The sequence below is a fragment of the Euprymna scolopes genome, chromosome 26 (genome assembly GCF_053919585.1).
Source record: "Euprymna scolopes isolate OS-2025 chromosome 26, ASM5391958v1, whole genome shotgun sequence".
Lineage (NCBI taxonomy): Eukaryota > Metazoa > Mollusca > Cephalopoda > Sepiida > Sepiolidae > Euprymna > Euprymna scolopes.
In genome coordinates, this window is record NC_136507.1 from 20080901 (window position 1) to 20106859 (window position 25959).

General features: G+C 44.1%; 1 protein-coding gene, 1 non-coding gene and 2 pseudogenes across 3 annotated transcripts in view; 3 read left to right on the forward strand and 1 right to left on the reverse strand.

Annotated features, from left to right (window-relative positions):
- LOC145247944 (uncharacterized) overlaps positions 1-25959 on the reverse strand; it is a 677357-nt gene that overhangs the window by 335036 nt on the left and 316362 nt on the right. The gene's annotated exons all lie outside the window — the stretch shown is intronic.
- On the forward strand, positions 16377-18623 carry LOC145248556 (small subunit ribosomal RNA; annotated as a pseudogene).
- Positions 19015-19172, forward strand: LOC145248431 (5.8S ribosomal RNA). Its single transcript, XR_013863368.1, has one exon. It is a non-coding gene; the product is annotated as a 5.8S ribosomal RNA (ribosomal RNA).
- The window catches only part of LOC145248557 (large subunit ribosomal RNA), an 8895-nt pseudogene continuing 2707 nt past the window's right edge, over positions 19772-25959 (forward strand).

Below are 25959 nucleotides of genomic sequence, written 5' to 3' on the forward strand. Positions count from 1 at the left end.
CGGATGTATTTCTCTGAATTTACCGTTTTTATCCAATCTGAATGCATAAAAGAAAAAAAAGATTTTTCTTCAATAAACAGTTGAGCCAAAATTCACGACAGAGCTTGCCTCAGCCTCCCCTCCCCCCTCGTCCCTCTGTTGAGCTTAGGATTGCTATCCCAATTCATGCAAACACACAAGCACACACGCATGCATGCATGCTCAAAACTCATGAACTTTTTCCCTTTATCGTCTGCTCATCAAAATCAAATGTACAAACTTAATTATTTCAAATACTTTTCTCACCGAACTTTCTTTCTATGATGAAAACAAACGAACAATAAGCCTTACTAATAACTTATAATCAAATATAATTTGTGTAATTGAGTGGGGAAGTTTTCATTATGATTTTTCGGACCTGTGGATGATTGGTGGCTCTTAAATTATTGACTCAGACTTCTTCAATATCTCAGCTAATGAATCTCCCTTTTTATACAAAGAAACTCAAAATATTAACAAACATACTATGTTTTCCTATTCATGTAAACTTCCATTTTGTAAATTTATGCTTTCGGATTCATTTTATCATTTGCGTTTATATATATATATATATATATATATATATATATATATATATATATATATATATATATTATAAAAAAGGGGTTTATCATTCCCACTTATCTTCCTTTAATACACTAACAATCTAAAAATAGGGTCTGTCTAATTAATCAATCAGGGACCCCCGTTTATCGGGTTCGCTTTTAGAACAATAGTCTCTTGCTCTTTTAACCACAGCTCGTCTATGAAGCAACAGATAGGAAAATTCATCTCCTAAAATTTTGTACCTATCCGAACATTACAAGAGCCGTCTAATTCTTTGGACGTAAAAGAACTTTATAGTTGGACTTTCTCTAAAGCCGCAAACACAATAAGTTTTGCAAAACTTGTAAATTTTATTGTTTTAATAATTAATACTTTTTTCTATATCCTGTTTTGTGTCGTTAGTGAATCCCTTTATTTCAGTCGGATCCAACGAACTTCGCGGCAATTTTCGGACTACAACCTCCATTTGCCAGTATTCGCTATAATATATATATATATATATATATATATATATATATATATATATATATATATATGTTGTAAACCTGTGCTAGGGGTTACAAATGAAAGAAACCACAAGTAGTGTAAAGTGTATAAAATATAATATGCATTTATTATAAAGAATACAGGAACCATTAAAGTGGTATGAGAAGAACGTGTTCGTAGCTTGCGGTTAAACATGGTATGAATGTCTCCATTTAGTCTCTGAAACCAGTGGTATTCATAGGACTGGTTGATTCCACTTCGTATTCAAATAGGGGTGATTTGTACCCCTCACAACAATATAACACTTTTCTTACTCTCTCAAGTTTTTATTACAAATATTTCTCGAAAACTGGTTCCCTACAAAAACCTTCCTTGCAACTTGGAACCTTAAAAATGTGCAATGTTGTAATAGGGCAACTAACACTGGGTTAGCAGCTGCAGCAGCCACATGCAAATGACCAAGCGAGCTGTGCGATGTGACGTCACAGCAGAGATAAAAAGGACACACTTGAATGGGGAAGCAGTGTTCGGCAAAGCAAGTTTTTAGAAAAGTGGTGTTCAAGGCATGGCCAATGTTCAGATAAGTACATGTTCGAGACGTATGTGGACGAGCAAACGTATTCAAGACGTGTTTAAGACGCAAGAGAGTGAAAAAGGATGTTCGAGACACGAGAAAGTGAAAAAGGATGTTCGAGACACGAGAAAGTGAAAAAGGATGTTCGAGACATGAGAGAGTGAAAAGGGATGTTCGAGACACGAGAGAGTGAAAAAGGATGTTCGAGACACGAGAGAGTGAAATGGTATGTTCGAGACACGAGAAAATGAAAAAGGATGTTCGAGACACGAGAGAGTGAAAAGCGATGTTCGAGACACGAGAGAGTGAAAAGGGATGTTCGAGACACGAGAAAGTGAAAAGGTATGTTCGAGACACAAGAACGTGAAAAAGGATGTTCGAGACACGAGGAAGTGAAAAGGTATGTTCGAGACACGAGAAAGTGAAAAAAGATGTTCGAGACACGAGAAAGTGAAAAAAGATGTTCGAGACACAAGAGAGTGAAAAAGGACGTATTCGAGACATGGGCGAGCAGAAAAGAATGTGTTCAAGACACTCGTGTTCAGAGAAGTGGGATTTGAGACATGTTAGAGACATGTGGGTGGCATCAGAGCTGAGACGAAAAGTGACACGTGGCCGGGAAAAGAGATATGAACTGTTTAAAGGTTTAGAAAAATGCGTTCTCGCACACTGTATATCTAGATATGGTTTTGGATTTGAAACCATTTAACACATGCCAGCGTTAGGGTTTAAAAAGCATGCTTTCCTATGTACAGCTACTTGTTAACTCTAACACTTACACCATCACATAGAAAGGTATATACAGACGCATACTGTAGTACTGGGACCTCCTTCACTCGTCCCAATGCACCGAGTAACCGGCTGTCTTGTAACGTCACCTGTTTAGCGTCTGAACAGTCAAAGCTCTCCCCTACACACACCAAACTACCTGCTTTATATTACATTCATCCACGTGAATCTCGCGAGATTACACGAGACTGTTTGTTAAATATCACAGACGCCATCTTGCTTTTTCTTTTTCCTGTCCAGCGCGCATGACAAGCAGACACGTGGGCGCTTCACAGGAAGGTCGTGTGTATGTCCGTTTCTATTTTCCCCACACATACGCTCACATTTTTTTTGTTTGGGGGTCAAGGCCCAGAGGCTATTATAACAGGATCTCCAAACTATGGTCCTTGAGCCAGATTCGGCTTGCCAAATCTTTAATCTAGTCCATGGAGCTCTTATGGAAAACGTAAAAAATATATTGGAAAAATTTTTGAAAATAGAAATGTGTGACAATAGTGTAATGGTTTTTATTTTTGTCCAGAAAATTATTAAAAGAATGAGCTTTTCGAAAAACAGTTTCATTAAAAAGCAAAGCTAATAAGCAAAATAGTATAAAACACGTTCACGCCATTTTTTTTTAGTTTGTTCACGTAGCTGTAAAATGTTTGCAATGTTTAAAAAGTTTGCAGACCCCTGGCGTAGAAGAAGAGCAAAAAAAAAAAATATCTGGGCACCCCGCCGGCATTGGCTGGTAGGGGCGCTTTAGGCAATTACTGATAAACCAACCTTTCTTTTAAAGTGAGGAAGCAAAGCCTGGACCTCCTAGAACTGCATAGGACCAGTCAACAGGAAAAAGGACATTTTCAAAATGGTCTAAGACCTGTCGGTATTGAAACAAAGAGAAAAAATCCCTCTGTAAGACGCTATTGTAGGAAATAACTTGTTTTTTGTTAAAGTTCTGAATTTTTTAGATAAGGGCTGATTTTTTATATTATTTGTATTCATTGGACTATTGTTCTCATCTTCAATGTTTCGGTCGGATTGGCCTTCGACCGTCCTCAGGCATGTTGGTTGTTATTTGCAAAAGAAAAAAGAAAAGTTACTGGCTTTGTAGATATTTTCGTATTCTTTGAGTTAGTTTCTATTTTATGGTTATTGCTTCGTATTTGTTTTTGTTATTCATTATTAGGTAGATGGCGGCTGAAAATAAAAAATATGATGTCGAATGGATCATTAACGATGTTGAAGTGGAATCACTTAAATTTATATTGAAAAAGAACAATCGTTGCTCACATGAAAAAAATTAGAAAGGAAAACGCCTCAAACTGGAAATTAAGAAAAAGGAAAAGAACGTGTAAATTGGTATAGAAAGCAGAGAGTGTTACACCCGTCTAGCTACAACCACTATCAAAATGATTAAAAGAATGAGGTTTTGGAAAAAGAGTTTCATTAAAAAAAACAAAAACAAAGTTAATTAGTAAAAGAGTATAAAACACATACAGAGCATTTATTTTTTAAGTTTGTCCCACGTACCTGTGGCCACACCTTTGAAAACTTTGGAGAAACCTGCACTATAAGATATAAGTTAATGAATCTCAGGTAGATGATGATACAACACCGTCATGATCAGTAATGGTGGAACTTGGGTAGGATTTAATTATTCAAGAGGACAGCTCAAAAAGAAAAAATATTTACATTAGACTTAAAAAGGACAATGCTATAGTCAGCTGGGAAGCAGTCTCACGATATTGTGTTCCACATACGGACAGTTCTAGGAAAGAAACTTTGCTTATAAAATTTTAGTTTTGTTTTACGCACTGAATAGAAAGTAAGGGAAATTGTTGACAGTTGTTGTAGCAAAATTAATATTTATTGCGAATGTTTTGCAGGGAAGGGGCATACATTGAAGCTCAGTCGAGCACCTGCAATGAAAATAACGATAGAGCAGAGATAGACCCGCAACGTCTCTTCTGTAAGAAAGAGGAAGTAAGGAAGTAGGGAAGCGAAAAAGCCTTCACTCACTAGATTTCGAAGACAGAATGTACGACACAATCACGTTGACACACCAGTCCTCGCCAGATCACTGATGTTAAACAACGGTGAGCCTGGCCAGTACCACATGGGTGACCATTTTGGAGGGCTAGGCACTGTATGTACCTTCTGGGAAGATTAAACGTGGGGCCAGCTCCCTCACCCCGAATAAAGAACTCCTTGCTACAAACCGATCTACAAACATGTGGATGGCCTACGCCCCTCCAGGGGGCTCAAGACTATGGATGGGTGGATGGATGGATGTACGATAGAGCAGGGGTAGATTCACAAAGTCTTATCTGTGAGAAAGAGGAATTAAGGGAGGCGAAAAGGTTCTCACCCACTATATTTCAAAGACGATTTTGTAACCTGTGAAGGCAGGAAAGAGTAGTCTTAGCAGATCCTCTCCAGATGTGGCAAAAGTACTCCATCTTAGGACAGCTACACATTTTTTTTTCATACAGAAGAAACATAGGCATAAAAATACACAATCACGCATTAAGACATTCTGCATACATACAGACACCTACGAGCAATGAATACAAAGAGACAAAGAGATGGTTACACTCATAAAAGCTGCAATAAATAAATGTGATAAAAAATAACGAAACATAACGAACCGGTGTAACGGTGTGCTCATAACTGATTCCATTTGATGAAATCGGTAAACATCTTTGAGCTTTTGGCAATTACAATGCAAATTAGATTATCAGATTATTTGAACGTTGACAAAGATAACAACTGGTTTTCTTCCTTTAACTCGCGGAAAAATAACCGAGGAATTTCTCAATTACGTTTCGTTTTTATTTTTGTCTCACGCCAGTAAGAATGGAAAGTTTTTTTTTGTTATGATTTTCACTCAGTTCTGAAAATAACCTCTTTGTGCGTATACTTGTTGATTTAAAATGATTTTTGTTTCTTCATAGAAATGTAACAGAGCACGGGCGCGCGTATGGTAGTAGCTGTATGCAAATGACCGAGCCGTGTGCGAAATGACGTAACGGCGAGGAAGAAAAGAAAAAGATGAGAAAAACGTGGACCATTGAGGTCAGAGAAGGACAGAGATAGACGTGTTAAACAGGTGACCTGAAAGCGGCAAGAAAAGATGCGTGCTAAATATGGTCGGACAGGGATGGAGTACCGCGTGTTCGACATGGTAAAGTCTTGTTAAGCACATTAGAGCATGAGAAGACTTTTGAACAAGAGACAAGGCGTTATTCTGAAAACTACCTGTAAATAAATGTCTGTCGTTTCACACAAAAAAGGGCGAGTCGAATTCTTTACTTGTTTTGGTTTCTTTGTGCCTCTGCATACAACGTATGGGTCCTGAGAATTGATATATAACGACTACATTACAGAAATCGCACCAGACTAGGCGTGAAGCCATTTAATGTAAGGAGCTAATCTTGTGTTATGCAGACAAAAACTAAGTTACCATTAATATTACAAAAACGCATGAAAGTTCAGAATTATTATCCATATCTTGTTAGCAGTTTGTTCTTGCACATGGCACTTCTTCTAAATTAAAGGTTTGTCACTGTGAAATAAAAGCTCTTTATACTTGCAAAAAAAAAACAAGCTCAAGAGAACACTAGTGGAAGACAGAGGAAGTTTATTCCACTTAATCTTCTCTGTAATATCCCTCTTATAGATGTAATGTTGCTAGTCTCAGTATTTTCTAGTAATACTATTAAACCATGTGTCCTTCAGAATCGTCTGATATATTCCCAACTTCTTTAAATTTGATCGATTAATTTCATTTCTTGAAATCACATTTGTTGCTAATGATTTAAAATTGTTCCGCCATGAAAATTTAATCGTTTGAATAGTCATAAAAACTCGCTTTCACTAAATATTGATTTTTTAGAACAAATACGACTTAATGCTGCAGTTCAACCTTGTGTCATACAAGCATAAAACTAAGCTGCCATCATTACTCAAACATTGACAAAGATAACAAACGGTTTCCTACATTAATTAGGATCGGTAAAAAAAAAATTATTTCTGACTTTCAGTAATTCTGAAATTAGCCTCTTTGTATGGATAATTGGGGGTAGCTAATACTAGATTGGATTGATTTTTCATGGAAATCGCTCGAGACAAGGCGTGAGACTACTTAATGTAAGGAGCTAATCTGAGCCCATAACCTCTTGATGTGTAAGCCATGTTTAGTTTCAGAACAGTTTCCGATGGTTAGTTGTTCTATACAAGTTCTGGAGGTGACTGGTTCTCAGTAGCTAGTTCTTGAGTTGGAAGCCACAGTGCAAAAGATTCTTCCAGTGTTGACACGAAGAAAACACGTGCAAACTTGCTAAAGAAAAGGTTTAATTTTTAAAGAGCAATTCTGGTTTCTGATTGGTTGGTAGCAGAACGTGAATTCATTTGATTCGTCAGTTCCTAGCAGCATCGTTTATAAATAGAATCTCCCGATCGTCAGGGACCATACCTTTTTCAGTAGCTCTAAAATATTGCAACACATGTCGAAAACCAAGTTGCCGTCATTATTACAAAAACACGTAAAACTTAACAACTATTATCTCTACCCTGTTAGCTAACATTATATTGGATTGATTTTTTTTCATGAAAATCGCTCCAGACAAGACGTGAAACCACTTAATATAATGAGCTAACCTTGTGTTGTAATACATGTCGAAAACTAACTTGTAACTTCATAATTATTAGCTTGTTAATTATATGTTCTTGTTCACGACACTTCTAAACTCCTCAGCCCAAATAAGATCCCTTTTATATGGCGAACCAACATTGGCTTTTACGAGGAATAGTGCACCTTCTCCAAGTGATGTTACCTCAAGTAATAGCACGAAGCTGGATACTCTACCAAACTAGATAAATTCTTACCCTGGAATCCAGTAAGACCAAGAGACCAAAACGAAAGATATATTACAACAAATGAAAATGGTTAATTGGAGAGAGGAAAATTATGTCCTCAATTTCTTTACGAACTCAGTGTTTAAGTAATAAAGAACTTCAATAGAACATTCGAATATCTTTGTATCTGAAATAGAGTTCAAGTGTTAGTCCATGGTTGTGGGCCCCTTGATTTCTGAGAACTTCGATTGAAGTAAAATAATACAAAAAAAAAAAAAAAAGGTTTGTCATTGTAAAATAAAGAAAAAAACTTTTTATTCTTGCAAAAAGACAAACAATAGAAAACCGATGGAAGATAGAGGCGGTTTTTTCGATTTGATCTCTGCAACCTCTTTCTCACAGATGTGATGTTGCTGATCTCAGTTTTTTCTATGCTGGAAATTCAGTTTAACTTAATTACCATATATTTTTTCATAACTTATTACGTTGCTCTACGCACGTTGAAGTAAATACTGAAAACTGATAAATAAAATAATCTATACACAAATAAAGTTGATACTTTTTTGCTCTGACACTGATATTAAAAACCTACTTTTTCTATTTAAAAATTATTAAAACAAACTTCTTAATATACCCAGTCAGGGATATGGGAGCGACTTCATAAAGGTAAACTTATTTGCATATTCCTTTGTAAAAAGAGCGTTCATTAATTAATTATTAATTTTTTATGGTTTCTTATTAGATAAGTTTTGTATCAGAATGTGTTCGATAAAAATCGATAATCGATAATTGAAATAATCCGACGAAAGAAGGAACAGGTGATTTTGACCAAAGTTAACACCTTACACAACCAACATTATAAGTTCATTTGAGAAGTTTTATTATCGCACAAGCATAAAGGCTCAGCATATAAAATCAACAGTAGGTTCTTTGATATAACAGGCACGAATTCGAAATTAATGTTTCTCTTTAGAGCATGATAGTATGATATTTGAATTTTGCATTTTAAACTTTAATTCAAGCCATTATATATAAAAAATAATTTTATCAAATCACAGTAAGTTTTCTACAGTGCAATGTAGACTACAATGTATTGTGAACAAGTTACTGTGAGACGCATGTGAGATTCTCCTGGTGCACCTCGGTGGGTTCCCAATCGATTTGATTGGAAAATGGTCGATTTCACCGATTTCGATAACAATAAAAATATGGGAATGTTAAACATTCATCGATCATCATTCAATCCCCGGCAACGTCAAGTCACCGTGCTAGTATATATAAGTGACCGTGTCTCTCTGTGTGTGTGCGAAACGTTTCTACCAAACTCGTCACTGAATATTTGGTATACAGACTTGGAACTTGATATATAGGGTATTTGGTCCTCGAGAATACTTTCGACTGGTTTTCTTTTATTGAAAAGAACAATATTGATCTTGGCAGGGATAACTCGATTAAATTCTGAGCATACGTACGTATACATTTTTATCTCGAAGTCGCTTAATTTTTAGCCATTTTTTATCCATCTGACGATAGCTCAGATGGTAACGATGGAGGCCAAAAGCGGTAAACAACGCCTGTGGCTAAAGCATTGAATGTTTTGGTGTTGATGGATTCAGCATTAAATAACATGAAAAGGGTTGATATGCCATAAAACAACCCTCCACCGCCCATCGAAACTTTCAAAACCACCAACCAATCCAATGTTTGTTAAATCTATTCTTGTAGTGGCTGGTAATTTACTGAAGAAAGTGCCAGACGTTTGTTAATTGTGTCAGCAAAATACTCAAGGGTTTATACGCCCTTCCGGCTCAATTTTGTCCAGCATCGTTCGTAAAGAATTTCCGAGAGGAGACATTGTTCATTAAAAGTGTAACCCGAAGCGACACGGGGGGTGGGGGCGGGGCGGAGATGGGCGATTCGAAAAGTCAGGTAATTTTCTTTGATCAAATTATTCAGAGATTCACGAAGACATCCATTGCCGTGTATTCATTTGTGTTGATTTAAGTGATCTTGAGAATCGGATCAATTATTTTCATTTCAGTACTTGTACAGTTTAATCAAGACATTACAAAATGAAAATATCGAAAAAAAGGTTATATTGTACGTATCCGTTATGGAACAAAGTTCGCCGAAAAAAATATCACTTAATTTCATCAAGGAGTTTTTTTTTTCTTTTGCAGCGAAAAAACAAATTGTTATGATACCGAGCAAAAGGTTCGATTTTTAGGAAGAAAAGCTAGTAATAAAGATGGGGAGGGAGTGTCGGCACTTTAAATTGTTTTTATCTCTCCGTGGCACGTTAAAAAAATTACAAAGATGGCTGACTTCAAATAACTTCATAAAAACGTGTTTTTCCGCGTAAAACAAAACAAACAAAAAAAAACAACAAAAAACAAAACAAACAAAAAAACCTACTCGATCAAATTATAAATGAATTGTTTTTCGGAGATTTTCAGTCCAAAACGTATGCGTACAATATAACCTTTTTTTTTTTTTTCGAAATTTTCATTTTTTAATATCTTGATTAAACTGTACAAGTACCTTAATTTCTAAATTGATTTTTAAAGTTTTATAATAAAAACATATCATGTGTGATGTGGTAGAAACCTATTCGTTGTTTGATGCTAGGTTTAGACATAACATAACCACGAAGAACTTAGTTATAACTTCTTTATATACAGAAACATTTGCTCTAACCGACTTGAAAATTAATTTAATTCGCTATTTGATCACTCTCGACTTAGTTTCTTAGATGCCATTTATGCTTTATAAATGTTAATTTCAACTATATTCTTACCGCGGTTCACGCTGGCCGAGGGGTTTGTTCCTTGCTGATGGAGTCAGAGATGACTTCGTGGCCGGGTTAGAATCTTTCAACCGGCGGCAATCGTGACTCCTTGCACTATGATTTCTAGTAAAAATCATGTATACCCCTTTAAGAACCGTGTTCTTATCGTTGAACACCTTACGTTGAAATGAAATAAGTCGGTCACTAAACCCACGTGTGTAGATTAGGATATCGTGATCACACCCGACCTTTTAAAATGACATTTGCGCTTTATAGATGTTGATTACAACTATATACTCTCCGCGGTTCACGCTAGTCGAAGTGGGTGTTCCCTGCTAATGGAATCAGGGATGGTTTCGTGGCAGAGTTCGAATCTCTTGGCAGTAATCGTGTCTCCTTGCACTGCTGGTTCCCAAAAGGTGAAACAATAGTGCTTGTAGATATAAAAAAATAATTATAGTAAATATATATGATTACTTCATTTAATTACGTAAATCAATATACGAAAGTATAAATTTATGCGTAAACTTTAAATATTTACTTCAACAGTGCTCAATACGTAAGTAGAGCCAGGTAGTAAGTTATAAAATATATATTGAATTTTGAATTCTAACGAATTAGGTGCGTTAGAAAAGAAAAAACAAAAAACAAACAAAGAAAACTATCCCTTCTATCATCTATAATTTATAATATAAATCTCACTTGTCCGTTAAAATGTATGTATGTATGTATGTATGTATGTATGTATGTATGTATGCATGCCTAAAACTTTCGACATAGGCGACGTATTTTCATGAGATCCGTATTGTTTTGATGCTCGACCCTTCGGACGACAAATATAAAAAAAATTGGCTAAAAACATTCATTCCTTTACCCTCAACTGGGCAATCGCTTTTTTCGTCGATATTTTCGAAAGTCATCCTCTCTTTTCGATTGACTATCCTTCGCCACTTCCGGTTTGGCGATAGACGCAACGGCAAAGACGTCACGTTTTTGTTTTCACGTTCTTTTCCTCCTTCGCGGTACGGTTTCGAGCCTGCCTGCCTACTACCCCTAAGAAAAGCCATTATGAAGATACACTGAAGAAGGCTGGTGATTATATCGGCCGAAATGTTGTGAGAATTACACCCAAGATGAGAACAGTATCCAAAATAATGCGTATTATTAATCCCCATCTAAAAAAATTCAGAAAAATTACAGCTTTTCTTATTTGATAAAATAAAATCCTCGCGGAAAAAAGTGGAGATTAGGCTTAGGGTTAGGAGAGAAAAATGAAGGTAACCCAGAACCCCTCCCCCCCCCCCGCCAAAAAAAACAAAGACAAAATGATTTGCCAAAATAATGTATTTTTTCAACGAAACATTATGCCCATTTCTAATTCAAGCATATTTATGAATTTTAATCTTGCACGGTTGGAACTAGCGGAGGCGATAAGAGAGAGAGAGAGAGAGAGAGAGAGAGAGAGAGAGAGAGAGAGAGAGAGAGAGAGAGAAGAAAATGTCAGAAATCCGAACAATGGGATCAATTATTCGTTGTGTGAAAAAAAAAATGGCGGACATAGTTGTAAAGGAAATCTTCAAAGACATCAGCAGGAAATTTCTTCACTGAAACCTGCAAATCATTAGCAAAAGACATTTCTTCACTTTTTTAGCTTTTTTTTTTTTTGAGGATACAAGATGTATGATCGAAAAGCATCAAGCATGAAGCCGTATTTCCAAAGACAGAATCGACGAATGAAGCATTAAATTTCTACCAAAGACAATACCATATTTAAAAATTAGCCAAGACATAGACGAAAGTATAGATTCATTCAATTGGCGCTTTTGGAGATGAAAATGCTATTTCGAACTTCAGCATGACAGACCAAAGAAAATGCTATTTTAAACTGAAATGTGTCAGACTAAATCAAAACATGACAGACTAGACTGCATCGCAACAAACTAGACTAAATCGTGACTAATTAAACTGAAGTGTGACAGACTAGATTGAAGAATGACAGACTAGATCAAAACATAACAAACTATACTGCTATGTGACAGACTAAACTGAATCATGACAGACTAAATTAAAGCATGACAGACTAAACCAAAATATGACAGGCTAGAATGCGATGTGACAGACTAAATTGAATTGTGACAGACTAATTTGAAGTATGATAGACTAGACGGAAGCATGACAGACTAGACTGAATTGTGACAGGCTAAAAGCATGACATGACAGACTAAACCAAAACATGACAGACTAGACTGCTATGTGACAGACTAAGCTGGATCATGACAGACCAAACTAAACTCTGACAGACTAGACTAAATAGTGAGAGAATGAACTCAGGTATAACAGATTAAACTGTAGTGTTACAGGCCATCAGCAAATGATAAATTAAAATTTTGGAGCACAAAAAGCTTGGTTGGTTGGTTGTTTTTGTTTTACAGCATATCAACCTTTTTCAGGTTATTTAATGCCGAATCTAGTTATTTTGAGGAACGATTTTTAATGGAGTATATATTTTTTTAAGTCAGATTCTATTTAACCCATAGTTGGGACCCTAACAGGTACAACCACTCCGGGTCAGAGTGGACCTGGGAGCAATGGCAATTAAAGGGTGGCTCCACACTCCCCAAGGCCCGCAAGGTGGTTCCAAAAGTAATGCTTCTTATTTTATTATTCCGCCCGAATTGATCAGACATGATGGCAAATCGCATTGTTATAGTGACTGAACTTATGCATTCATGACCTGAAATTTCCATCTCTCTGTTGCAGATGTTGTCTATGTAAGACTCTAAGAAAACAACCCCTGCCATGGAAGTGCGTCAGAAGCAGATATGCGTCATTGAATTCCTGGCAAAAGTGCATTAAGAATGGTGGTGACTATGTAGAAAAATAAATTCTGGGGTACAAAATTGAATTAAAAATTGGAGGTTTCACTTTTTGTATCAGCCTTTTATGCCCCAGAACTTATTTTTCTACATAGCCACCCTCATTCTCAATGCAATTTTGCTATCGATGGATGATGGCTGTGCATTTGCGTCTGAAGTGTGGTTTCTTCATATATGTAATTTCCTCATTCAGTCAGAATAAAAAAAAAATGTAGGAGGCATTACTTTTGAAATGCCCACATATATTTATATACAAGAAGGATACGTGTCCTTACATTGCCCAGGTGGAATATGAAAGAATGATTTAGAAGTATGAAATATCAATGTTTCACTGGTAAATGCAATGATATATATTGCTGAATTTTAAAGGTTTTACGCGTTGTTTTTATTTGTTCTAGTGTAAATAACACCATGTGACTACAGCGTAAATGAATGGTTTTGTGCTTATTGTATTAGAAAACTATTTCTTTTTTTTACACGGTGGTCACCACTTATCAAGGCCCGGAAGCCACTCAGGGATAAGGGTTATTGCAAGTACAGTACGTTGGTGTGGAGATTTAATGAAGTGTTTACTTAAGAGGGCGGTTCATTAGGAATTTGTTAACGTTGGACTTGAAGACATCCAAGTTGTAGTCAGGTGGGAAGCAGGCAGACGGAACAGAGTTCCACAGGCGTGCAGTTCTAAGATAAGTATTAAATATTCGAAGATAAGTATTAAGTACAAATCTGAATATACGTGAATTGTAGTTGAGAAATGTATTATTTTTTATATTTGCTAAGGCATCAAGACACCCCTTGTTCGAAACGAGAGTGGGCTTATTCTACCGTCGGATTTCGTTACAGTTTACTTGATCTGTGATAGTTAACAAGACTTTCTTGTGTGAGGCACGCTTGCTTAGTTAGTAGAGTGCTTGCAAGAGACTCGGGTTTCGAATCCTGAGTTCGGATGTGTCTAACTAATGAGCTTCCGGTTTGTTGGTTTTCATAGCTCTTGTTTGGCAGTAGAAATAATTATATAATTATTTCCACAGCCAGACATATATATATATATACTGCGTATCAAATTATTAACGAGTTTACATTTTTAAAAAATATTTAAGGAACGAGTGAATAAAAATCCATGAAACTTTGAGAAAGTGCTTACAGTACTATACAGCTACTCCAGTCAGAAAATAAAAGTATTTAAAGCAGTATTAGCGAAATTATAGCATAGGATAGGAATATATGTTGATTTCAGTGTGTCAAGTTATTAACGAGGTTGAGAAAAAAAAACACAATATACCTATAACTTGTTTATTGAAATAATTTTCAAACATTAAATGAACTAAGAAAAATGCTTAGAATACAATAACTAGATAGCAATTTCTACGTTGGCATAATTAGTAGGGGATATGAGATCCTTTTTTTTATAAATAACTTGTAAAAAACGTTGGTCTAGAGAATTAGTCAAACTTGTGATTTCGTCAACAGTTATTCTTCGTGATACCTCTTGGAGAGCATCCCACAACCCACCTTTGCTCTTAAATTGGCGTCTACTTGCATAGAGGCGTCGCTTCATGATAATCCAAAGGTTCTCAATTGGGTTCAAATCTGGTGAATTCGCAGGCCACACCATCTTCCGTAGCCCAGAGAATCCCAGTTATTGCAAATACTCTTTGCTTTTGTTTGCTGCATGCGAGGGAGCATTATCCTGCATAAAAATAATGTTTTTTCAGAACGTCAACCTTTGCTTCTTCAGCCATGGTTTAAAGTGCTCTTTCAGAAAAGTTATGCAAACATTTGACGTCATTTTTACGCCTTCTGGGACTCTCCATGGGCCAACTAAATTATCTCCGATAATCCCAGACCAAATCATTATCCCACCACCACCTTGTTGGCACTTTAAACGCTGATGACGATGTCATCCATCTAGGACCCATCCCTTTCTCCAGCAATCTAGGCCATCAAGACTGACACGCACTTCATCCGTGAACAAAATTTTAGAAAAATCCGTTTTCATGTTTTCCTCTGCCCATTTCAATCGGTTTTGTATGTGATATTGCTTTAATGGAGGCTTTGTCACAGGCTTAACAAGCTTTGCCATTTCTTTCAGAAGGCGACATCGAGTACTTTTTTAGACATTCTTCAATCCGGCTCGGTCAAAGCCTTCTCGACTTGTCTGCCCAGGGTTCTTAACAACTTCACGTTTAATTTGGAGTAGAGAACGACGTGAAACAACTCTAGATTTACCTTTATCAGCTCTCTTACATACCTTTGTAGGGTTCTTGACAAATTTTTTCACAGTTTGATGGTACCTTCCTATCATTTTCGATATTTCGAGGGTAGTTTTCCCCTTTTGATAGCTGTTCTGTAATAGTACTCTTTTCAGAACTACTCGAACTACCTTTAAGATGAAACAAACTACCTTGCTAATAATTTGATACACCTAGAATATTGTGGATTAATCAATAATATAAATAATATATAAAAAAAAAATATATATGTATATATTAATAATAAATATAATGTATATATCAATAATATATATTAATAATATATATTATTAATAATATATATATATGTCTATATATAAATATATATGTATATATTAATAATATATATGTATATATTAATATATATATATAACATATATATATATATAAATAATATATATAACATATATATATAAATAATATATAACATATATATATAACATATATATAATATATATATAAATAATATATAAAAATATATATATGTACAGATTAATAATGTATATAATGTATATATTAATAATATAAATAATATATATTAATTATATAAATAATATATATATTAATAATATATATATGTATATCTATAAATATATATGTATATATTAATGATATATATATATATATATGTATGTATTAATAATATATATATATTAATATTATATCTATATGTTAATAATATATATAAACATATATATGTTAATAATGAATATAGAAATAATGTATGTATAAACACACACACACACACACACACACACACACACACACACACACACACACACACACACACACACACACACATATATATATATATATATATATATATATAGGGAGTTCCAAAAGTAATGTTTCCAATTTTTTTTATTCCGCCCGAATTGAACAGAAGGAGATTGTAAATTGTATTGATTGAATCTATGCACCCATGACCTGAAAGTTTCCTCTCTCTGTTTCAAATTCTGACGGTGTGAGACTCTAACACATAATCTCCGTCATAGATGTGCATCAGAAGCAGAGATGCGTCATTGTATTCCTGGCAAAAGTGCACTGAGAATGGTGGCGGTTACATAGGAAAATAAATGCTGGAGCACAAAATGTCGCTTGTTTTCATGGTATCACTCCCGTCTTCGTAGCTCTTGAAAGTTTTTAGTTAAAAAAATAGATTTATATCGTCTTATTGTGTTTCAATAATTATGGTTGAATATTTATCAACATGTGGTTATAGGCCATCCATGAATCTCACCGCCTAAGGAAACGAACGGGCTACATACATATATGCATGCAGTAATTGTAGTAATATTTCCTATGATTATGTTTAAATAAATAAAACTTAGACTTAGAAATACATGAGTCAGTCAAAGCCTAACATCCTTTTTGGTATGGAGTCAGATCAACACCTTTCCCCCAGCTTCTTTCTGATGCAATCAAATCTCTCTCAATTGATTGTTTCATGCATTTTTAAACTGAAAAAAAAAAAAAACATTCTTCGATTTTTTGTGAAATTTTGTTCATTTATATATTTGAAATCAACTGTCGACGGTCGGTTAAGTGCCTACCGTGGTTACTACGGGTAACGGGGAATCGGGGTTCGATTCCGGAGAGGGAGCATGCGAAACGGCTACCACATCCAAGGAAGGCAGCAGGCGCGCAAATTACCCACTCCCGGCACGGGGAGGTAGTGACGAAAAATAACGACGCGGGACTCTGTCGAGGCCCCGCGATCGGAATGAGTACACTTCAAATCCGTTAACGAGGACCAACCGGAGGGCAAGTCTGGTGCCAGCAGCCGCGGTAATTCCAGCTCCGGTAGCGTATATTAAAGTTGTTGCGGTTAAAAAGCTCGTAGTCCGAACTCGGGTTCGTGGTCGCGCAAGCGGCCCCGGGGCGGCGGCGCCATCGTCCGTCGTTGACTTTGGTCGTCCGTTCGCATTCCCGGCCCTTTCCGCCGGTGTCAACCGCTAGCATACCCGCCACGCGGTCCTGCCGGCGAGGTGGACGAGGAGGTCGTGATCGGGATCCGGGAAAAAAAACAAGTGGTCGTCGGTTCGGTTCCGGGAGTAGTCTAACGGGGGGGTGCTACGTGTGTGTGTTGGGTGTGTTCATTCGCATCCCCGCACTCTGACCCCCGCGCTTCTCTCCCTCTCCCTTTCCGCGCGTTCCTCTTTTTTTTACCCCCCGGTCCGCTCCGAGTCCCTGCTTCGTGTCTTGTCTGCGCGCGTGTGCGGTCGGCGGTTTCTCCTCCAAGGGTGCTCTTAACCGAGTGTCCGCGGCGGCCGGTACGTTCACTTTGAAAAAATTAGAGTGCTCAGAGCGGGCTGTTCAAGCTTGCATACGATAAGCATGGAATGATGGAAGAGGGCCTCGTCTACGTCTGTCGGTCTCCGTCTACGGCGAGGCAATGATCGAAGGGAGCGGTCGGGGCCACTCGTATTGCGACGTTAGAGGTGAAATTCTTGGATCGTCGCAAGACGAACTGCAGCGATGGCGTGTGGCAAGCACGTTTTCCTCGATCAAGAGCGAAAGTCGGAGGTTCGAAGACGATCAGATACCGTCGTAGTTCCGACCGTAAACGATGCCGACCGGCGATCCGCCGGCGTTCGCTTCCATGACCCGGCGGGTAGCCTGCGGGAAACCAGAGTTCGGTTCCGGGGGGAGTATGGTTGCAAAGCTGAAACTTAAAGGAATTGACGGAAGGGCACCACCAGGAGTGGAGCCTGCGGCTTAATTTGACTCAACACGGGAAAACTCACCCGGTCCGGACACCGGTAGGATTGACAGATCGATAGCTCTTTCTCGATTCGGTGGGTGGTGGTGCATGGCCGTTCTTAGTTGGTGGAGCGATCCGTCTGGTTGATTCCGATAACGAACGAGACTCCGGCCTGCTAACTAGTGCGCCGATGTCAGTGATTTTTACGGCGGGCTCGGCGTCCTCCGTGGCGCTCGGGTCCGGGTCGGTTTTCTCACGCACTTCTTAGAGGGACGGGTGGCAGAAAGCCACACGAGGCGGAGCGATAACAGGTCTGTGATGCCCTTAGATGTCCGGGGCCGCACGCGCACTACACTGGAGGTATCAGCGGGGACTTCGCCCCGGCCCGAGAGGGTTGGGAAACCTCTGAACCACCTCCCGTGATAGGGATCGGGGCCTGTAACCAACCCCGTGAACGAGGAATTCCCGGTAGGCGCGGGTCAACAGCCCGCGTCGATCACGTCCCTGCCCTTTGTACACACCGCCCGTCGCTACTACCGATCGAACGGTCCGGTGAGGTCCTCGGATCTGGCCGACGACGCCGCCGGGCAGTGCGCGACGTGTCCGTCACGACACTCGTGCATCTACGCCTCGGCGTTCGATGCCTGGAGAAGACGACCGAACCCGATCGTTTAGAGGAAGTAAAAGTCGTAACAAGGTTTCCGTAGGTGAACCTGCGGAAGGATCATTACCGTTTTCCCGTTCGAGACTGGTTTGTTTTCCGGCCTACCTCCTCTGTCTGTCGGTGTCAACGCCTCGAATGCGCGCAAACAAACCCAAAAAGGCGGAGCGAGAGATAGATTTGTGGTGACGCGGAGGTTTTTAAAGCCCCAGCTCTTCTTGCTTGCTTCCGCGTCTTACCACCTGTTTGTTTTTTTCGCCCACCGCAAGTGATGGCCGCTTCTTCTTGCCTTGTCGCCGCTTTATCGTTTTTTTTGTTTTTTGCAGCCGCTGTGCCACCGCCGCTAGCTAAAAACAAACTACTCGCGACATTGCAATGCCGTCACGCCTCCTCGCACAGACCTCCTCGCACACTACTAAATCTATATAAACAAAAACTAATATAAAAAACCCAAGTGCTGAACCCTGGACGGGGGATCACTCGGCTCGTCCGTCGATGAAGAGCGCGGCCAGCCGCGAGAACTGATGCGAATTGCAGGACTCAGTGAACATCGACACCTCGAACGCACATTGCGGCCCCGAGATCCCTTGTCTCGGGGCCACGTCCGGTCGAGAGGCGGAACGTTACATGTCTTTCTCCGTTAACGAAACGACATCTTGCCGTCCCCGTGCCCGCCCGGTCCTCGGCACGGTGGTAACCGGGACGTCGCAGGAGCGAGTGACGAGGGGGAAGAAAAATAAAAAAAAGAATTGACTCCTTTCAATGTCTTTTTTTTTAAAACCCTCTCTGGCCTCCTCCTTCGTCTCCCGCTGGCAGACCGCGGAGTCTTTTCCCTTTTCGACCGCGTGAAGAAACACTGTGGAGGAGGAGCAGGAGGAGTCTGTCCGAAAGCAGCCGAAGGGAGACCAAAACAAAACAAAAAAAAAGTACCGACCTAACCGACTGCCGACGTAAGCGCCGCCTGCTCGTCTCGCTCTCTGCCTCATGAAGGTGTCTCTCAGCGACGCCTCGAGCAGCGCGACGAGCACGGCCGTCGCACCGTAAAAAGGTGGCCGCGTCGTAGGCAACGTCGGATGGGGAGGACCCACGCTTTTTTTTAATTGTTGGCTTCTTCATTTTCGGTCGGACGGGCGCTATATCGGCCAGCCGTCGTCACACGGAGGGTACCGATCGAGATTCCTCTCCTCCAAACACCACACTCTACTAAAAGAAACCGCCGCCCTCGGCTCGGACGAGACGACCCGCTGAACTTAAGCATATCGCTAAGCGGAGGAAAAGAAACCAACCGGGATTCCCTTAGTAACGGCGAGTGAACCGGGAGAAGCCCAACGCCGAATCCCGTCGCAAGTAAAAGGCTTCGGGACGTGTGGCGCATGGGTCGAAGGCAGCCGTTCGTTTTCGTCTCGCATAGTTCGGAGTTCCCTCGATCGGGGCCGCCCGCGGCGGGTGCCAGGCCCATTCGGTGCGGACGGCGAGCGACGGCCTTCGATCCGAGAGTCGGGTTGCTTGGGAACGCAGCCCAAATCGGGTGGTAAGCTCCATCCAAGGCTAAATACCGGGACGAGTCCGATAGTCGACAAGTACCGTGAGGGAAAGTTGAAAAGAACTTTGGAGAGAGAGTTCAAGAGAACGTGAAACCGCCCAGGGGTAAACGGGTGGGACCGCTCACCGCGATCGCGGGGGGACTCAGTCCGGTGCTGCCTAGGCTCGAGCCCAAACTCGATGTGTGTTCTTGAAAGAGAGGCCGTCGCGGCACAGGTCGTCGTTCGTCGTGTCCGCGGGGGACTCGTTCTCCGCGGTTCCAGCTTTTGTGCCCGCGTCGCCGACGAAGGAGACGGGCCGCGTGGATAGCGGGAAGGGAAACGTGGTGACGACCGCGGCGTCGGTAGGTGGCTGCGTCGGTTGGCTGCGACGGAGGGGACTCGTCCTCTCGATCGCTGCTGCCGCCGGGCCCTAACCCGCCGCATCCGTCGCCGCCGCTTCTTCTTTCCTCCTGCTCCCTCCGCGCGCGACTCCGCTGCACCCGTCCCCTTCTCATCGCTCGGCGTAATCATGGCGCGGGCGCTTCGGCGCGACCTCCGCGCGGCCGGCACCGGACGCACTTCCCCTCCGGTCCGTCGTCGCGACCCGTTCCCGGCGTGCAGGTCGAACACGCGGGTTTTTTTCCGTAGGCGGCAGGCGTTTCATCACCCTGAAAACCCCCGTCTTCCCACCTTGTGAAGTCGGGGGCCACCGGCCGTCGGGCCCGCGAACGTAACTGCCCCTTTCTGCCGGGAACGGAGGAAATCTGACACGATCCGTTACACGTGGCGAGCCGGTCCGTTTTTGTAGCCCGCCGGAAGTCGCGTGCGGGCGACGCGCACTCTGTGTGTGTCGCTCCTTAGGCGCCCCACCGTCTCGGGCGCGTGCGCGATGAGAGGCGGGATAGGACTGGCGCGGCCTCGCCGTCACGCACCTCGCCGACGTTTCGGGTTCTTGTCGGGGGCAACCCCGCCCGCGCCCGTTTCCGTTTCCGGAGAGGTCGCTCGGCGACGCTTTTTACTCGAGCCGCCCGCCACCCCGGGTCAGCGACGTGCATCGGCAACCCACCCGACCCGTCTTGAAACACGGACCGAGGAGTCCTGGCCGTTCGCGAGTCGTAGGGGCCACCTCTGACTAACCCCGAAGGCGAAGCGAAAGCGAGAGAGCGTGTAGGAGGGCGTCGATCGGGAGAGGTGTCGTGGCAAAGTCGTCCGGGGGTCGTCGGGGGGTGTCGTCGGTCTCGTGCCGTCGTCTTCTCCTCGCCTCACCCGCCTCCGAGCCGTGCCCGATCCCGCCGGCGCGGCGTTTTCGGCCTTCCGCCGTCGCTGCTGCGGTGCCCGCAACTTTTCCTTTTTTCTCTCTTCCCGAGAGAGATAGGAGAGGGAAGGCTCGTGGCTGACGTGCGGTTGTTTTTCCCTCCTCCCCGAGAGGGGACCGGCGCATCATCCAAAAAGGGGAATTGCCGGGCGCCAGCTTCCATATCCTCCTTCCGCCCATCGGTGAGATCCCGCGGCTTGAACTAGTCCTATTTTGTCGTCGAGTTTAGGCGCTGCGCGCGGGCGCATCACCCCCGGGTCGGTTTCCCCTTTTTCCGAGTACGACTCGGCCGACTCTGGCGTAGCGAGCGACCAGGGACCCGAAAGATGGCGATCCACGCCCGGTCGGGATGAAGCCAGAGGAAACTCTGGTGGAAGTCCGAAGCGCCTCTGACGTGCAAATCGATCGTCGGAACCGGGTGTAGGGGCGAAAGACCAATCGAGCCGTCTAGTAGCTGGTTCCCTCCGAAGTTTCCCTCAGGATAGCTGGCGCTCGATCGTCGCAATTCCATCCGGTAAAGCGAACGATTGGAGGCCCCGGGGCCGTTCACGGCCTCGACCTACTCTCGAACTCAGAACGGGTGGAACGGGCCGACTCTCCCGAACGACGGAGCCGACCCATCCGGCCGCCGCCCCAGCACGCTTCGCTGGGCGGTTGGTCACCTCGAATGCGAGTGCCAAGTGGGCCACTTTTGGTAAGCAGAACTGGCGCTGTGGGATGAACCAAACGTCCGGCTAAGGTGCCTAACGCGACGCCCATGAGATCCCCGAAAGGGTGTCGGTCGATATAGACAGCAGGACGGTGGCCACGGAAGTCGGAATCCGCTAAGGAGTGTGTAACAACTCACCTGCCGAATCGACCGGCCCCGAAAATGGATGGCGCTGGAGCGACGGACCGATGCCGGACCGTCGCGGCGAGGAGCGATGAACTTTCGCGCCGAAACGATGCCGCGACGAGTAGGAGGGCGCCGCGGCGAGCACGGAAGCCTAGGGCGCGAGCCCGGGTGGAGCCGACCGCGGGTGCAGATCTCGGTGGTAGTAGCAAATATTCGAACGAGACCTTCGAAGACCGAAGTGGAGAAGGGTTCCGTGCCAACGGCGGTCGAGCACGGGTCAGTCGGTCCTAAGACGCGGGCGAAAGTCTTCCCGAAAGGCGCCGGATCCGTTATGAAAGGTGAAAGGAAAGCGAATCGAATCGAATCGAATCAAAAGCCCAAACAAAAAAAGCGGCCGGCCTCCCGTCGAAAGGGAATCGGGTTAATATTCCCGAACCCGGACTCGGAGAGGGCCCGGGGGTGGCGACGCTGTCGGCAGCAATGTCGGCGGCGCCCGTCGCTTCCCGGGCGAAACCGCGGTGACGCAAGCGAGCCCGGAGACGTCGCCGGGAGCCCCGGGAAGAGTTCTCTCTTCTTCGTAAAGGACCATGTCCGTGGAATCGGCTCGTCCGGAGATACGGAAAAGGTACCTGTAGAGCGCCGCGGCTCGGGCGGCGTCCGGTGCGCTTTCGGCGGCCCTGGAAAATCCGGGTCCGGTTTTCGCAGCTCTCGAGTCGGTCCGTACCCACCATCCGCAGCAGGTCTCCAAGGTGTACAGCCTCTCGTCGATGGCATCAATGTAGGTAAGGGAAGTCGGCAAAATGGATCCGTACCTTCGGAAGAAGGATTGGCTCCGAGGACCGGGTCGGTCGGGCCGTGCCCGCGCGAAGCGAGGAACCGGTACGGGGCTGTAGCGTTCGCTCCGTTCGCGCTTTGCGGCGAAGGCATAGGGGCCGCGGCGGTCCGTTGTGCGGCGGCGTGTTCCGGTCAAGCGGTCGCGGTCAAGCGAGCGTGTGTGCGGGTCGGAGAGCGATACGGGTGGGAGTCCGCCGTCGGGCGGCAGGAGTGTGGCGTCGACCAAAAACGGCGGGGGACCGTCGGCGGGTCGTCTTTCTGGCGGCGGCGGTTCAAGCGGCTTTCTGCGGGGTGCTTCGAGTCATAGTTACTCCCGCCGTTTACCCGCGCTTGGTTGAATTTCTTCACTTTGACATTCAGAGCACTGGGCAGAAATCACATCGTGTCTGTACGGGTCGACCGGCCACACGATGCTTTGTTTTAATTAGACAGTCGGATTCCCCCGGTCCGTACCAGTTCCGAGTTGACCGTTCGCTGCCGGACGAACGCCCCCACGCCGAGAGAGACGCTGAGCAACGGGCGAAGAGGGACGGACGCTGCCGCGAAGCAGCACCCGCCTTCACCCGAAGAGGGGCTGGAAGCCGTGGCGCTCCACGAAGACCCGGGCGAGGAGCCTCTCCGACTCTCTTGTTGCACCACCTCCTCGTGGTGAGAGTCGGGCAACGTTTTGTCGAAGCTGAAAATACAGTTGAGATTTGACGGCTGAGGGTGTAACAAACCCTCCCGGTGGGCTGACCTCCCGTCGGGTGGGTATAGCAGTGGTCCCTAAGAAAGTAAATAAAGAAAACACGGTTCCCCCTGGTTCCGTGGACACTGCTACCCTCAGCGACCGATTGACTGGGTCGGATAGTGATGGAAATCGTTCCCCCTTTGTGTGCCCGTGTGGACGTGGGTTTGCTTCTGGTCGCGGTTTATCCCAACACCGGAGGCATGCTCACCCGGAAGATCTCAACCAGGACAGGGTTGCTGGGGCCCGTCCCGGTTCGGCCTGGAGTTCTGAGGAAGATACTCTTTTGTCAGCTTGTGCGTCCGAGATGAGGGATCGATATCGAACGAAGGCGGAGTTGTGTGTCGCAATTTCTCCCCGCTTTGGCCGCTCTGCTGAAGCGGTGAGGAAGCGCCTAATCCATCTGGCAAAGCAGAAGTCTCCGGCGGGTGTTAATAGTGTGAGCTCTCCTGCGGTGGAGACGGTTGTGGAGTGCGATTCTTTGAGTCCAGCTGTGGATGATCGGGGTTGGCGGCCGAAGGTGGAGAATCAGGTTGAGCTGGTTCTCGGAGAGCTTGGTCCATCCTTTGATCAGGCTTGCGTCGAATTGCGGCGGATTCTTGGTTTGATCCGCCAGGGTACCGACCTGGAGGTGGTAACCGGGCAGATCGACACCTTCCTCCTGCGCTACCTCTCCCCGTCCAATGGAGGGGAGGGGGACGATGCGCTAAGATCGGGCCGGCCGCTTCGCAAGAAGCGGTCTGGGAGGCTGGCTCGAAAGAACCAGTCTCACGGGAGGAAAGGATCTAGACCTAGGTCTGCGGCTGGTGCCCCGAAGGGTGACAAGAAGGCGTTGCGGAGGGCGGCTTTTGCTGCCATTCAGCGGCTTTATAGTGTTAAGCGGAAGGACTGCGCCGACGCGGTCCTCTCTGGGAGATGGAGGGATGCAACATCGTGTGCTGAACGACGTCTTCCGGCGGGGTCCGTGGATTTCTGGGAGCGGAAATTGTCTGCACCTGGCGAGCCGGACAACAGACAGGCGCAGTCTAGGGGGCACAAGTGGTGGTCTGTGCTTGCCCCCCTTTGTGAGGAAGAGGTTGTGAGTTCCCTAAAGGCTATGCGCGGCTCCTCGCCCGGCCTGGATGGACTCACGGCCGACGAGGCCTTGCAAAGGGTTAAAATAGTGACAGCCACCTTAAACCTTGTGTTGCTATGTGAAGCACCTCCCCTCTCTCTTATCCGATCAAGAGTCTCCCTTATACCGAAAGCGCCGGATGCCAGCGAGCCCACCCTCCTTCGCCCTATTGCTGTCTCCCCTGTTTTATTCCGTTGCCTGAATCGGATCTTGGCAAAAAGATGGGCTCAGGAATGTGATTTTCCGAACCAGTTTGCCTTTCAGGCAAGGGATGGTTGCCTGGAGGTCACCACCTGTTTCAATGCAATACTCAAGGGTGCCCATCGGGAGACACGGGATCTCTGTGCGGTGATGATCGACGTGTCCAAAGCGTTCGACACCGTTAATCACGACTCGATCTGCCGGGCGGCGCGCAGATTCGGCGCACCCGAGCCTCTGGTGCGATACATCCGGGCTGGTTATGATGCTGCGACCAGTGTGCTGGGAGACCGGGTTTTTCACCCTTCCCGTGGCGTTCGCCAGGGCGACCCTCTGTCGCCTCTTCTTTTTAACATGGTCATGGATGAGGTCCTCTCTCTATCCATGCCCGAGATCGCTTATCCAATGGGGTCAACTGAGGTAGGGGCGTTAGCCTATGCTGATGACCTTACTCTCTTTGCTCAGACTCCGGAGGGTATGCGAGTAAAGCTTGAGGCGGTGGAGCTAGCCTTGGCGCGATCGGGGATGGTGATCAACCCCGCTAAATCACGGTCTCTAGCCATCAGGGCCAACAAGAAGGCGAAAAATGTGCACCTGGCTGCAGCGGAGCTAGTCTGTGGTGGGGAACCCGTCCGAGCCTTAGGGGTCTTGGATTCGTTTGTGCTGCTCGGGGTCAGCTTCGACTGGAAGGGGATACTTCCCTTTCCACACCGCAAGGTGGTCCATGACTGGCTCGGGGAGTTGCATTCTGCTCCGTTGAAGCCGCAGCAGCGCATTGAGCTCTGGCGGGGATATGCGATGCCCCGGCTATTGCATTCGTTGGTCTTGGGCAACGTACGCCACAATACTCTTAGGGCTA